The 14,671-nt window shown below is 41.9% G+C and overlaps 1 protein-coding gene across 2 annotated transcripts in view; it reads right to left on the minus strand.

Annotated features, from left to right (window-relative positions):
- The window catches only part of PHF12 (PHD finger protein 12), a 41,021-nt gene that overhangs the window by 22,837 nt on the left and 3,513 nt on the right, over positions 1 to 14,671 (minus strand). The gene's annotated exons all lie outside the window — the stretch shown is intronic.

The following is a 14,671-nucleotide window of genomic DNA, read 5'->3' on the forward strand; positions in this document are numbered from 1 at the left end:
AAAAGTAGCTCCTGGTTGGTTTCTAAAGGATTGATTTTAGAGATACCAACCTTAAGAACACTTGTTTCTCAGAATTCTAGATTATGGGCACAGGCTCCTCTTGTATGCACTAAAGTGTGTGATAAGGGCTGTGAGTTTAGGGAATAGTACAGGGAAGTCAGAATGTTATTTCCAGGATGAGCACAGAACATTTAAAAGTGAGACCTTGTTGAGATTTTGCTGCTTTCTCAAAGACAGAATGCGCATCTTGAAATAAACTTGAAAACGTGGCATCTTTTTAAATGTTTATTTATTTATTTTGAAAGCAAGAGAGAGGGAGAGAGTGCACGAGTCATGTCAGGGATGGGTAGAGAGGGAATGCTAAGCAGGCTCCAGGCTGTCAGCACAGAGCTGGACTCAGGACTAGATCCCACGAACTGTGAGATGATGACCTGAGCCTGAGCTGAAATCAAGAGTCGGCTGCTTAACCGACTGAGCTATCCAGGTGCCCCGAAAATGTGCTATCTTGAGAGAAGGCAGTAATATATGATAGGATGGATAGGGAAGGAAAGTCTATGTTTCTAGAAAATGAACATCACAGGTATACCCGGAATACAGAAACTGCCCACGATAAAGCTTTCTCATGACAATGTTTCCTCTTTGCCCCTAGTAATTCCTTTCAAGCTAATATTTAGAAGGCAGTTTTTCAACTCAAATATCTAGAGCAAAAGGGATTCATGAAATGGATCCAGGAAAGACAGACTGTCACTGGAGTAATAAGCTCAGGAACTAGTTCCGAAAGAGGCTGTTGTGCAGACAGACTGGTTTGATTCGCTATCAGAAATTTTGCCAACAGGGAGAGGATTCCAGGGAGAAAGGAGATTCTGCAGCTTCAAGACACCCATGTACATAACACATTCTGGAGACTTCCCCATCTCAGCTGCCCATCTTAAAGCTCTTTCTCCCATAAGAATGGTGTTCCCATAAGTTTAGTGTGCAACTTTGAAACGATTACACGCCTACCAGAGTCTTTAAATCAGGATATGTCTGTCAAGAAAAACAAGGCTTTGTCTCAGCTCCCGCTCATCCCTATATATCAACGAAGACAAGGTGCTCAGAGCCATTCTCTATAAAAGGAAATCATTAAAAGTTAAAAGTCAGGTAATGTTGGAAATGCTCTATTAGAGTTTCTGCTGTGCAGCAGTGAAAACCATGAGGACACTATAATGAGCCAGTACTGCCTGTAAAGACATCAGTATGCTTCCTAGTCACTAAAGCTCAAAACAGCAGAGTGACAATCTCATCTTACGTCTACATAGCATATTACAGTTCACAAAGTGTTTTCACAGATGCTCTTATTTGATCTTCACCAGCACACTGTGACAATTCTTATTCCCGTCATACAGGTGAGGAAATGGGATTCATCTGAAGCCATGGAGCCAGTTAAGTTGCAGAATTAGAACTCGAATCAGTTTCCTGGTTCTTTCAAATCTTGAGCCCAAGCTGTTTGTAAAAAACCTTTGGTAGTTCTCTTATTTCTGGGGAACACAGTGGAATATTCGCTAAAATATCTTCCTCAACCCTCAAGGTCGAGCATTTCCTTCGACATCAGTCAACATTTATTGAGTTCCCACTGCTTACTAACCAATGCCACGCTGGAGGTACCACACTGGAGGAGGGACAAGTGGTTATTATCTACCCCACCAAGAAACAAACTACTCTTCTTTGGGGAGAGAGGACCAAAGTCATTTGTCCTCTCAAGCATTTAATGGACAATCATTTTATGCTAGGCAATGTGCTAAGTGGTGAAATTTCAGACATGGTCCCTGCTCTCAGGGATCACAGGCTAGAACATCATGAAAAGAACAGTTGACAATGAGACCTCATACAATCGAATACACCCTGATCCTTGCCACACAGAGCTATGTAAGACTTAACTGTGCACAGATGCCGGACTCAAAGAGCCCCAGAAATTTGGTTATTTGGTACCTGAAGGTGGCAGTGACCTTTTCCCTACTCTTTTTCCATAATTCAGAACTATTCAGCAAGTGGTAAGTCAGTCAGTGATCCTTTAAAGACGGCAAAATTAAGGATCTTGAGGGGTTCAGGAGGAAACTATAGTTTTGGAAGCAGGTGTATTTCTGTATTTTGAAAAACTGCCTGAAAGAAGGAAAGTTCTGGAAGGGAGGACATTTTCCTGGGAATGGGTGTTTTATGTCCATCTAGAACCCAATAGCATATGAACCTTTAGATTCCTTCTGAGAACTGTCCAAGTCATAGAAAGGAAGGTGAGCCCCAGAATGTACACAAGCTGGCTTGTCTTGGAAAACTGGTAGCTCTTTAAAGAGTGCCCTGTGGACAGAGCTTTTGCAGAATATCCATCTTCACTGCTTTGGATGTTTCCTCCCAGATCATTTATTAAAAAGCCCTGGCCCAGGGGTGCCTGGGTGGCTTAGTAGGTTAAGTGTCCAACTTCAGCTCGGGTCATGATCTCATGGTTAGTGAGTTTGAGCCCCACATCAGTCTCTGTGCTGACAGTGTGGGTCTACATGCGATTCTCTCTCCCTTCTCTCTCTGCCCTTCCCCCACTTGCTTTCTCAAAAAGTAAATAATAAACTTAGGAATAAAAAAAAAAAGAAAAAAAAAAAAGCCCTGGCCTGGGGCACCTGGGTGGCTCAGTCCATTAAGCGTCTGACTCTTGATTTCGGCTCAGGTCATGACCTCATGGTTTGTGAGACTGAGCCCTGTGCCAGGCTCAATCTCTCCCTCTCTCAAAAATAAATACAACTTTAAAAAAGTCTATTTCTGGAGTCCTCAAAGAGAAAACCACAAACTTGCACCCCTCAGCTAACTGTAATGCCTGCATTGATAGACCTCTCCATGTCAAAGATTCAAAGCCCAGAGCCAGATGATCCCAATTCACAGCCAAAGGATGAAGTCCAGTTTTAATTTAGAATGCCTCTTTCATTCACTAATGAGGCTGCAGCCCACCACTGCAGGTGGAAGACGTTAGTTGTCATGGTTCTTGGCTCTCTAATTAAGAGGATCTATTTCAAGTCATATACCAGTGTGGCTGATCTGGGTCTAACCTCACTCATCTCCCCCACCTATTAATACATATGAACCTGCACGATATTAACATTTACTTCAGATTTAGTCGCCACCAATGGGACCTGTTGCTCCACAGCTCTGCGTTAATTATCCATCCAGCACAAGCAGTTTTTCAATATGGAACTGGAAAGGAGAAGGGGGAGGGGAACAAGAGAACAAAGGGAGGAGGGGAGAGGTGGAGAGAGAGAGGGAGACAAGGAAGCAGAAAGACTGCCTTTTATTTCAGAGACCTATTTTTTTGCATTAAAACATGCAGATAAAAATGGTGTTGGGCTGTGGACTTGTTTTTAAAAAATACGTTAGGTTACCGATGTATGGTTTGCAACTGTCCATCCAGCTAAGTGACACTGACATTTTAAAACTTGAGCCAAAGGCAGCTGGGGAGACATGGAAATATCACTTAACCAAATTAAAAGCTTTGGTATGTGTCTTAGGACAAAAGGAAGCAAGATGGATGAACAATATTTAAGAAAGAAGACACTTCATTTTTTCTTCCTAGACTGACAAAATATTCTATTTAATACAAAGGCTGAACAGGAACACTATGCAGACAGCATATCTGTACACAATACACCAACAGCCTTCCACTCGGGCTCTCTTCTAAAAGAGGTCAGTCGCATGAACTGCTAGGGTCTTTCCTGTCAGAACCCATCATTCACCAAGAATCAGAAGCTCTCGAGCCATATGTGGCAGTTTCAGTTAAAATATCAGACTAAGAAAGATTTCACTGCCCCCCCCTCCATCTATATGTCCCCTCCCCTTTTTGGGTGGTGGTGGGGTGTTCAACCAGCAAACAATAGCACTGAGCAGTTTTGATTTTTAATTTCACAGTTCATGGGTCTCATCCATCCATCTGAGGTCCACTACCAGATAAAAATCCTGCAATTATATTTAACGGCATTGTGTTAAGAGTGACTGCAAAAGACAATACATGCTCAGAACAGGCCCACTCTCCCTCAGACCAGCCCTGCTGCCCTTGGCCAGCTCAGGAAATATGTTGGTATTAGCCAAAATGGGAGCGAAGGTGATCACTGACGGGACCACCATCAGATCTCAGCCTCCTGGCAGCCATCTTGATCTACAAAGGAACCTAGGAGCACAGAAAACAAGCCTTTTGTAAACTGAAACCAGCTTCTGTTCTAGAAAAGCAAAGAGGTGCCAGGTAAAATTTAATTTAAAAATATCTTTTAAAACTTAAAAGCTGTCTTAATATATCCAAATTTAATGGTCTAAGTTTTGAAGAAACAAAATCTAATGAAATTTAAATGTCAGCATTAAACAGTAAGTTTCCTCTGGACACTTGTATGGGCATCAGTTTTTATCTTCCAATATAGCCTACCTTTCAAAGGCAGGGAAGATGGCCATACTGAAAGGCAATGGAGGTAAAAACAAAGTTCAGGGGTCCTTGCCCTCCTTCATCCTAGCTACTGACTCAAGCACAGCTAATGCCACAAAGTACATAAAAAGTACAAGGACCGCTGGCTTTTTCATGCAAAGCCTCAGTAGCAGTGTTAACAAGGAAACCAATGAAGTGCCAGGCCATTACAAATGCCCCATTGAGAAACTTAGCTAGTTGCGTCACTTCCACAGGCATACAGTCCTTTCAAACTAGCTGACTGTGCCCCCAAATTTCATTGCCTTCTATGCAGAGATGGTTTGTGGCATCCTCCCAGTGAAGGACACCTGGGGAACAGGGTTATAAAGTCAGTGCAGCAAAAGGAGGGTGGGAGGGTAGAGCACCAACAGTTACACCAGGTGTTTTCCCTCTGCTAACTTCTCTACAAGCTGAGACTGGGTGCCACAGGGCCTTATCTATCATGAGTTTGGCTATTCTGTCAATCCTGGCTTCTCCACAATGGCAAATGAGCTGGCTACAGACATTTTAAAAATGTGCTTCATTCATTCACCTCATCAGATATGTTGGAGCCCCCCACCTGTTTTGGAAGTCAACATTCTGGCCTCAACACTTTCTGATGTTCCTAGGGAATGTTCCATTGGAAAGAAGAATCCACAATCGTAACTGTGTATTCCAGAAGAGTCTGAGAGGTATGGAAAACTGGGTACTGTTCCGTAGCCAAATTTATTGGACTATCAAGAACAAGGAAATAACCAGGCCGTATTCTTTTTGCACACACAGCTCAGGAAATCTGGATCAGTTTACATCTTAGAGATACTGGACCTCAAATTCTATAAAGGCTGGGAAAACTAAAAACACTAGCAATGTCTTTATTTGAAATCCAACTAAATACAGGGAGCAGGTTTCTACTTAAGACCCAGCTGCTTCTCCCTAAGGAGAATTTCTGCTTAATTTACCCTCCTCTGACAGGGTCTCCTTAAAAAAAGGAAAAATAGAGAATAATAATAATTTGCACCAAAGCAGCACAGGGCCTATTCCCTCCCTCTTTTACCCCCCCCCCCCCATTTTACTCATAAACCTTAAAGCTCCCCACCCTACATGATTGAAGTAATCTCCTGGGCATACTGTCAAACTATGCTGTCGTGGTTTGATGCCACAGCTAAGTGCTGACTTGAGCTTCTGAAGCCTTCCAGTTATACCCCCAGTGACCTATTTAGGAGGTGAACATACTTCTCAGAGAGAGAGCACCATAATTTTTTCCCTTTGGCCCACTTTTCTCTCAGATGATCCCTAACCAAAGAATGATCACCCTTAAAGGTCTGATCGTGTGCACACAAACGATAAGATTTGAGGAAAGCTCTTACGCAGCAAGCATACAAATCTTGGACATGAGTTCTTTCTCATAATTTCAATAAACTGCAGCTACTTTTCTTACCATACAGCTTACTTCAACACCAACAAACTGAAGCCTGCAGTCAAAGATGTCTGATATCGTGGAATGAGGTGTTATAAGAATTAAGTTAAGCTAGAATGGCTAAGTGTCATCTAAGCCAGGCAAAACGATGAGGAGTAAAAAGGAAGGATAAAGAAAACAAAAATGAGAGGCAACTGGGTGGCTCAGTCGGTAAAGCGTCCGACTTCACCTCAGATCATGACCTCACAGTTCATGGGTACGAGCCCTGTGTCAGGCTCTGTGCTGACAGCTCAGAGCCTGGAGCCTGCTTCAGATTCTGTGTCTCCCTCTCTCTCGGCCGCCTGCACCACCCCTCCCCCCCGCCTTTCACACTCTCTCCTTCTTTCTCTCTCTCAAAAATGATTAACATTAAAAAAAAATGATAAAGCCAAACAATGTTTATCAAAAGGCCAAAATCACTGACAGAATACTCCCTATATTTAAGATGCTTTCAAAAAATGGCAAGCAAGGGGAGCCTGAGTGGCTTAGTCAGTTAAGGGTCTTGATTCAGCTCAGGTCATGATCTCACGGTTCGGGAGTTCGAGCCCCACATTGGGCTCTGCGCTGACAGCACAGAGCCTGCTTAGGATTCCCTCTCTCGAGCCCCTGCTCAAGCTCTTGCTCTGTCTCTCTTAAAATAAATATATAAACTTAAAAAAACAAAAACAAAAAATGGCAAGCAAGATCAAGGAAAGTTGAATATAGCCAGCCTATGCATAAAAAGAACTATAAGGGGCACCTGGGTGGCTCGGTGGGTCATGCATCCGACTTCAGCTCAGGTCATGATCTTGTGGTTCCTGAGTTCGAGCCCCACATCGGGCTCTGTGCTGACAGCTCAGAGCCTGGAGCCTGCTTCAGATTCTGTGTCTCCCTCTCTCTGTGGCCCTTCCCTTCTCGAGCTTTGTCTCTCTCAAAAATAAATAAACATAAAAAAAGAAATTATAAGGGACACCTGGCTGGCTCAGTCAGAAGAGCACCCAACTCTTGATCTTGGGGGTCATTAGTTTGAGCCCCATGTTGGGTGCAGAGATTACTCAAAAAAAAAAACTTAAAAAAATTTTAAAGAAAGGACTAGGTAGGAAAAGTCGTAAATTTGGACACATTTAACAAGATTAATGAAGTATAATTTTCATAATGCATTTTGACCAGTAATTGAGGATTGTCAATTGAAAAAGTTCACTGTAGAGTTTCCCTCTAATGTTTCCAAAGCTTCGTTAAAACCAAAAATCAGTAGAATGCTATCTGATGGTTCAATGCATGTGAGAATTAAAAAGCTCCCAGCTCAGCATAGGACCCCAGGGCTGGTGGAAAGAACAACAGTAGCTCCTCATTGCCAGTTTTGTAATGTACCTACAATCACTTAAAGTTCTATGCATTTCATTAGCTTCTCTGCTCTGTTCTCTGCACAAATGCAGAGCAAAATAATATTCAACATCCCTCTAAGGATCACAGCTGGATAGAAAGTCTGTAAATGTGTTTATGCTGCTACAAACAGGGTTCCACCCTGGAACTCAAGCTTGCTAGTAATTCTGAGAGGTTCCCTCAGCCTTGTGTGGCCGGGTGGTAAAGTGATGTCTTTGGGCTACGGTTAAATTCAAACCTCGCGGAGAGTCCTCTTGCTCACTCAAGCTTATTTCAAAAGAGCCTCACGCAGAGCCCAAATCAGTGGGAAAGACTGAAGGTAGGTTCAGGCATGGAGTCCCCGCCCTGCTGTTACACTCTCTGTCTTTTGTCCTTTCAAGACTGGGAAACATTTCCTGGGAGATATATCTCTGTACAGTTTATCAGAAAACAGGGAGGGGCGCCTGGGTGGCTCAGTCGGTTAAGCGTCCCGACTTCGGCTCAGGTCATTATCTCAGTCCGTGAGTTCGAGCCCCACATCGGGCTCTATGGTGACAGCTCAGAGCCTGGAGCCTGCTTCGGATTCTGTGTCTCCCTCTTTCTCTGCCCCTCCCTGGCTTGTGCTCTGTCTCTCTCTGTCTCAAAACAAAACAAAACAACAACAAAAAAACCCGGGAAGGGCAAAGACTTAAAAACCAACACTATTAACGTACAGGAAAGCAAATGTAATTAGGGAGAAAGGAATGGTCACCTTTTGTTTTTTGTTAACAAAGGTACCACCCACTTGGTAGAACTAGACATCGTTTCTGTTCCCCAACCAGTGCTTATCTTTGTGTCTCTCTCATTTGTAATACTACTAGGTATTGCACAGCAGTGAGTGGAGGAAACGGGTCAACCTCTGGCTTTTAAGTAGTTTAGTGAGCATTTTAGTACACGGTTGCATAAGGGAAAGTAGCCTTTTGAATGAGTGAGTCAAGTTTTACATTACTTGAAATTTCATCAGTCTGTAAGGTGTGCTCGGAATTTGTTTACCGTGAATTCAACAACAGCTCTACATAGCAGACAAATTCTTTTTTGCTGATGGGTCAAAGCAATGATTTCTCCTTTTATCAGTGTCTATTGTACCCCTCAAGTGTCCTCCATCTCCCGTGCAAATGTGCTAAAACTTCATCTTTTTTTCTTATTTGCTGAGACCTAGATTCAGAAATAGTATTAGGCTTTAAAGGATGAAGACTTTGACATCTGTAAATGGCAGGCATAAAAAGGAGTCACCTTCTTATTCTTCTTAACTGCTCCCAAGTCATGGGAAAAGCAGTCAGCTAGTGACCTGTGCATGCGTCCTGGGCATGGTGACAAATCCGCAATACCAAAGTGCCTTTCTGAAATTTGGTCTAGGACTTGCACTGAATACAATGTCCTCCTCTTTCAGGAAACTGGCAGGGGGACAGCTGTACTCCTGTCCGGTCTCTTGGGAGGCTAGCATTATGCGGAGGTGCTCTTATAAGTGTCACTCATTGAATGGCAATGCAGCTGGCCATGTTTGTACTCCCTGGGGACTCTTAAGTTAAAGGAAGAGCAAAGTCGAGGTGGGAAAACAAACTGCCCCCCTCCCCCTGCTGTGGTGATTTAAAATTCTGGCACCTTAAAATAAGAATGCATTTCTAGGAGCCTGTGCTGCATGATCATAATAATATAACCATCAAAACCCCGAGAGCATCATCAAAACCCCAACCAGAATCTTTGACTAGGGTGGCCTGCTTAACTACACGCCAAGGAACTGTGTATGTGCTGGGGGTGGGACAAGAAGGTTCAGAGATAGATTTTAACACTCTTATGTATACCAAAAGCAAACAACATTCAGCTTCATCTATTTTCTATTGCCTTAGCACTTGTAGGAGAAAAGATGTACCCATTTCTGTTAAGAAGCTGGACACCTGCATTTCTAGGTAGCAAAATTCCTCTTGGGGGCATCAAAACAGACTGTTTGTTTTTATAAGCAATATAAAACCTTCAGGCAAATATTCTCTTCACTCTGTCTCCCTATTTATTGCTATCTGGGCCTACATAAAGACACATATAAACAGGTGAGTTCACCGCAGCGTACAATTTTTGTTGTTAATGGAGTTCAAAAGATACCTCAATTGATCTGGAGTTATTTCCATCCCAAGCTGCCACCAATCAAAGCGAGAAAATTAAAATTGTCCTCCTTAAACTAGGAATCTCCAAGTACGAGGGATTTCTATACACAGAAATTTTATATTGTGACTAGTGGTGCCTTAAGGCAGGTGGCAGATAAGGTTCTCTCCACTGAGACGCACCATCCTGACTGGAGTTCACAGAAGAAACCTTTTACTCACTGTCATTGCATTGATAATAAAAGCACAGCCATTAAAGTGTGCTTAAATCAACTACCTTTCTTCTACCTAAGACTCAAAAATTAGAAAAATAAAATGGGGGAGTGAAAAGACAACCCATAGAATGGGAGACAATACTTACAAATCATGTATCTGACAAGGAACTTGGCATCTAGAATATACAAAGAACTCTTACAACCTAGTAATAATAGTAAAAAAACCCCAAGTAACCCAATTAAAATTGGACAAAGGATCAAAATGGACATTTCTCCAAAAAAATATACAAATGGATAATCAGCACATGAAAAGATGTTTGGTATCATTGGCCATTAGGGAAATGCAAATCAAGGGGCATCTGCGTGACTCGTCAGTTAAGCATCCAACTTCGGCTCAGGTCATGATCTCACAGTTTGTGAGTTTGAGCCCCACGTCAGGCTCTGTGCTAATAGCTCAGAGTCTGGAGCCTGCTTTAGATTCTGTGTCTCCCTCTCTTTCTGACCCTCCCCCACTCACACTGTCTCTGTCTCTCGAGAATAAATACACATTAAAAAAGTTAAAACAAAACAAAACAAAAAACAGCACTCCCACTCACAGGACAGGTTTTTATCAAGAAGATAATAAGTATTAGAAAGGATGTGGAGAAATTGGAAGCTTCCTATACTGGTAAGAATGCAAAATGGTGTAGCCACTTTGGAAACCAGTCTAGCAGTTCTTCAAAGGTTAAACATGAGTTACCCTCTGACCCAGCAATTCCACTCCTTGGTACACAACCAAGAGAAATGAAAACAGATGTCCACACAAAATGTGCACACAAAAGTTTACAGCATCATTATTCCCAATAGCCAAAAGGAGAAAAAACCCAAATGTCTATTAACTGATAAACGAATAAACAAAAGTGTGGTATATCCATAAACAGACTAGTATTCAGCCATGAAAAGGGATGAAGTACTGATAAATCCTACAAGCGTGAACCTTGAAATCTCACTGCGCCCTTTTGAGTATTACTGGTCTTTTCACTGAGAACTCAGTAAAAACCAGTGTTTCATCTGACACACAGTTGTGACTATTTGGATCCTTTTTCAGTTCAAATTAGATAATTTATTTGTCTCATTTTATGATTTGGCTTTTAAAAAATTATCTTGGAGATATACTTAAGAAATTGAAACAGACCAACATGAATCCCATCTCCAGATGTAAAAGAAGACAGTACCTAAACATGTCTTTTAGATACTTACACACAAAAAAATACACTAGTCATTTACAAAGTTTAGTTAGTGGAGCCCATCTGTAAAGTACTTTGAGAGCCTTAAGGAGCAGCAGGAAATTGATGAGATTACAACTGCATCCTACCTTTCATTAAGTATGGTAATCAATTTGGGGATAGGTCCAAAATGAAAAATTTCTCACAGTAGGACCATTAACTACTTGCCTTAGGTTACACAAACACTGTTACCTTTGAAGAGCATTACCTCCTCCTTCACTTTAAAAAATTTGATACTTCATTTTTTTTAAAGTTTGTTTGTTTATTTATTTAGAGCGTGCATGCGCACAAGTAGGGGAGGGGGCAGAGAGAGAAAATCCCAAGTAGGCTCCGCACTGACAGCCCAGAGCCAGCCGATGCGGGGATCGAACTCACTAACCACATGAGATCAGGACCTGAGCTGAAACCAAGAGTCTGACCCTCAACCAAATGAGCCACTCAGGTGCCCTCTCACACTTCCTGTCTTAACCACAGCCATCTAGGTCACCAACATTTTGTGAGTAAACAACTCATTCGAAATATTATTACTATTATTATTATTAAACAGTGATTATCGTCTTATCTATGAACCAAAGCACTCCTATCACAAGAATTAGCCCCTTAGCCCCACATTAAGTTTACAAAGCATGCATGTGAAATTGAGCTAAAATTGAATGTTATCAGACCCTCCCTGTTTGAGTGGAACATTTAAAAACAATACTACACACCCAGATTCCAATGCAATGCAGCAAATATAAAAATAAGGAAAATACACATAAAACCAAATCAGGTTTGTTTATTGTTGAATCATTTTACTATTGAGGGGACAGGGTGACGGGAGGAAGGCCAGATGCTGTCACCTCCAGGTCTTCAGTGCTAAGCTTCTAAGCACTTAAAATGTCAGAAACAACAGATTCATAAGGTAATATTAAAATGAATGTATTTTAGGGGCACCTGGGTGGCTCAGTTGGTTGGGCGGCTGACTTCGGCTCAGGTCATGATCTCGCGGTCCATGAGTTCAAGCCCCGCGTCGGGCTCTGTGCTGACCCGCTCAGAGCCTGGAGCCTGTTTCGGATTCTGTGTCTCCCTCTCTCTCTGACCCTCCCCCGTTCATACTCTGTCTCTGTCTCAAAAATAAATAAACGTTAAAAAAAAAAAAAAATAAAAAAAAAAATAAAAAAGAATGTACTTTAATTCATCAGTAGACTAATACTATTCTCATGAGGAGCCAAACACAACAAATCAGAAAAATCACCTTCTTAAATGCTCAAACGGCAAAGATTTTCTGCAAGGCAGTTTTCTACTCTATGTGTGAAACCTTTCTTGTTATGACTCACTGAAAATTAAATATGCAAAACTCCAAGCTGAGCTTAGTTTTGCCTGTGCACAGAGACCTTTTTACTCTCATTCTTCGAAAACCTCATTTTGGATCTTGCTGCCAACACCAAAGAGAGGAAAGCCGGCCAACAATTCCAAATATAACATGCGGAGGCAAATGCTACAGAAATCTGTCTGACGGGAAGCAACCATGCTGAGGTCTGCTGAGGTAGATGCACTTCTCAATCAGACCGTTTTGGTCCCTCAGTCGTCTAGAGCAAAATGCCATGAGAAAGCAATCAGAGGAAAACATCCAGTTTCCAGGCAGCCTCATTACCGAAGACCTATGGTATTTATTCACTTTATCGGTGAGAACAATCCAATCCATTTCAAACACAAAGATGGGCCAGTGGCAACTAGAGCTCCACAAGTTATCGTAATTTTTGTAAACCAGTTTTTAGGGACCAATCCATGGAGACCACTATTTTCCGAAAGTCCAATGAATGCCATGACGATTATGATAGAGAGGTCAGGTTCACCAGAAAACACTTATAAAAAAAACCCATATCTCTTTCCAGTTCTCCTGGGGCAGGTTTAGTAACCCCTACTACCACTCTGAATAACTGATAAACCAGTTCAACTTAGATAAAATGATTACACTATCACTTAAACAAAAACAAAAAATCACCTCCTCGAGTTTAATTCTTTAGAGAGGTCATGGGGCTGAGCACAGAGCAATTCATTCCCCAACCCAGGGGATCATTACAGAAAACCCAGCTATAGGGCTTCCAGTCTAATTGGGAAGAGAGAACTGTTCCTCATACAAAGCACTGGCCCCTGAGAAAAGAAAAGACAATTAAAACAGTTTATCTGACCAGTCATTTCCTCCAGCAGTTTATCTTAGAAAAATCCCCTGTGGTTATGGCTATGTCACTACGCCCAGGAGGTAAAGTTTGCCTAGAATCACTTCTGGAACATTTTACTAGATCTCCTTCACTGAGGCAAGCTGGCAAGGGACACTAGACTGAAAAAAGAACTGTCTCAGACAGCTTTGAATGAAGACCCACAGCAGCACTGAAATTAGGATCTACAGGATTTGTAAAACCTCCACCTTCACTCTTGTACATTGTGAATATTGAGAAAATTAACATTACGCTGCTTATCTAAGTACAGCTGACCCTTGGAAAACATGGGTTTGAACTGCAGGTCCACTTGTATGTGGATTTTTTTTTTGTTGTTTTTGTTTTTTTGAGAGACTGAGAGAGTGGGACAAGGCAGAGAGACAGAATCCCAGGCATGTTCTGCAAAGTCAGTGCAGAGCCCAGTGCAGGGCTCGAATTCATGAACCACAGGATCAAGACCTGTGCTAAGGTCGGATGCTTAACCAACGGGCCACCCAGGCGCCTCATGCAGATTTTTTATAGTACAGCACTGTATCTTCTCTTGTTTATGATTTTAATAGCATTTTCTTTTCTACAGTTTACCTTACTATGAGGATACAGTGTACAATACACGTTAACATGCAAAACAGGTGTTAATTGTGTTACTGGTAAGGCTTCTGGTTAATAGTAGGCTACTGTAGTTAAGTTTTTGAGGAGTCAAAAGTTATGCAGATTTTTTAATGCTTGCAAGTTGGTGCCCCTAAACTACCTCAGCATTGTTCAAGGGTCAACTGTAATCCAGTCTTAGCAAGTTAAAAAGGGAAGCAAGAGAAAATATAGCCATACCTAACTGCACTCCCACATGGCACAAGTAAGCAGTAATGGCATGAATTAAAGCCAGCACACTCAGGAATCAAAATTTCTGAGACTGTCAACTGCTTGACCTAAACTCTGGTGGAGACGGTTAACGAAGTACTTCACTTGTGCTGGGAAGAGTGGAATAGAAGGCAGGAAAGTGGGATAAGCCTCACTTAAAAGAAAGCTTCCTTCGTTTGTACCAGTATCTAGAAGGTTTTGTAATTTATATAATAACTCAGAGAAGTCAATGGTACATTCAGTACTGGCATCTTCAAAGAGAGAACTGGAAATGTGAAACAAACCCTGCCTCATTTACTAGGGTTCTCGAATCTCTGATTACCAGCTCCCATTCATGGGCCTTAAAAAAAAAAAAAAAAAAAGTAAAAGAAAAAAAGAAAAGTATTCAATGAAATGCAGTCTGGGCAAACCGGAGTCTCACCAACAGCTCAAAGTACCTCCTTCTCTCCTAGCTGAAGTAGAAACTGTTAATTGTTACAACTTGACAAGACTTACACTCCTCTAATTAGAAGATCCAGGTTGGGTTTTAGAGTTTCAAAGCCGAAAGTCAGGCAAAACAGTTTTTCCATACCTAAAGTTTCTAATAAACAACCTCAGCTTACTAAACAAATGAGACTAAAGATAATGAGTTTATAGGGGCACCTGGGTGGCTCAGTCGGTTAAGCATCGGATTTCCGCTCAGGTCAGGTCATGATCTTGTGGTTGGTGAGTTCAAGCCCCGCATCCCTCAGTGCTGACAGCTCAGCCTGAAGCCTGCTTGGG

This window comes from Herpailurus yagouaroundi, unplaced genomic scaffold, assembly GCF_014898765.1.
Source record: "Herpailurus yagouaroundi ecotype Mexico unplaced genomic scaffold, PumYag 215, whole genome shotgun sequence".
Classification (NCBI taxonomy): domain Eukaryota; kingdom Metazoa; phylum Chordata; class Mammalia; order Carnivora; family Felidae; genus Herpailurus; species Herpailurus yagouaroundi.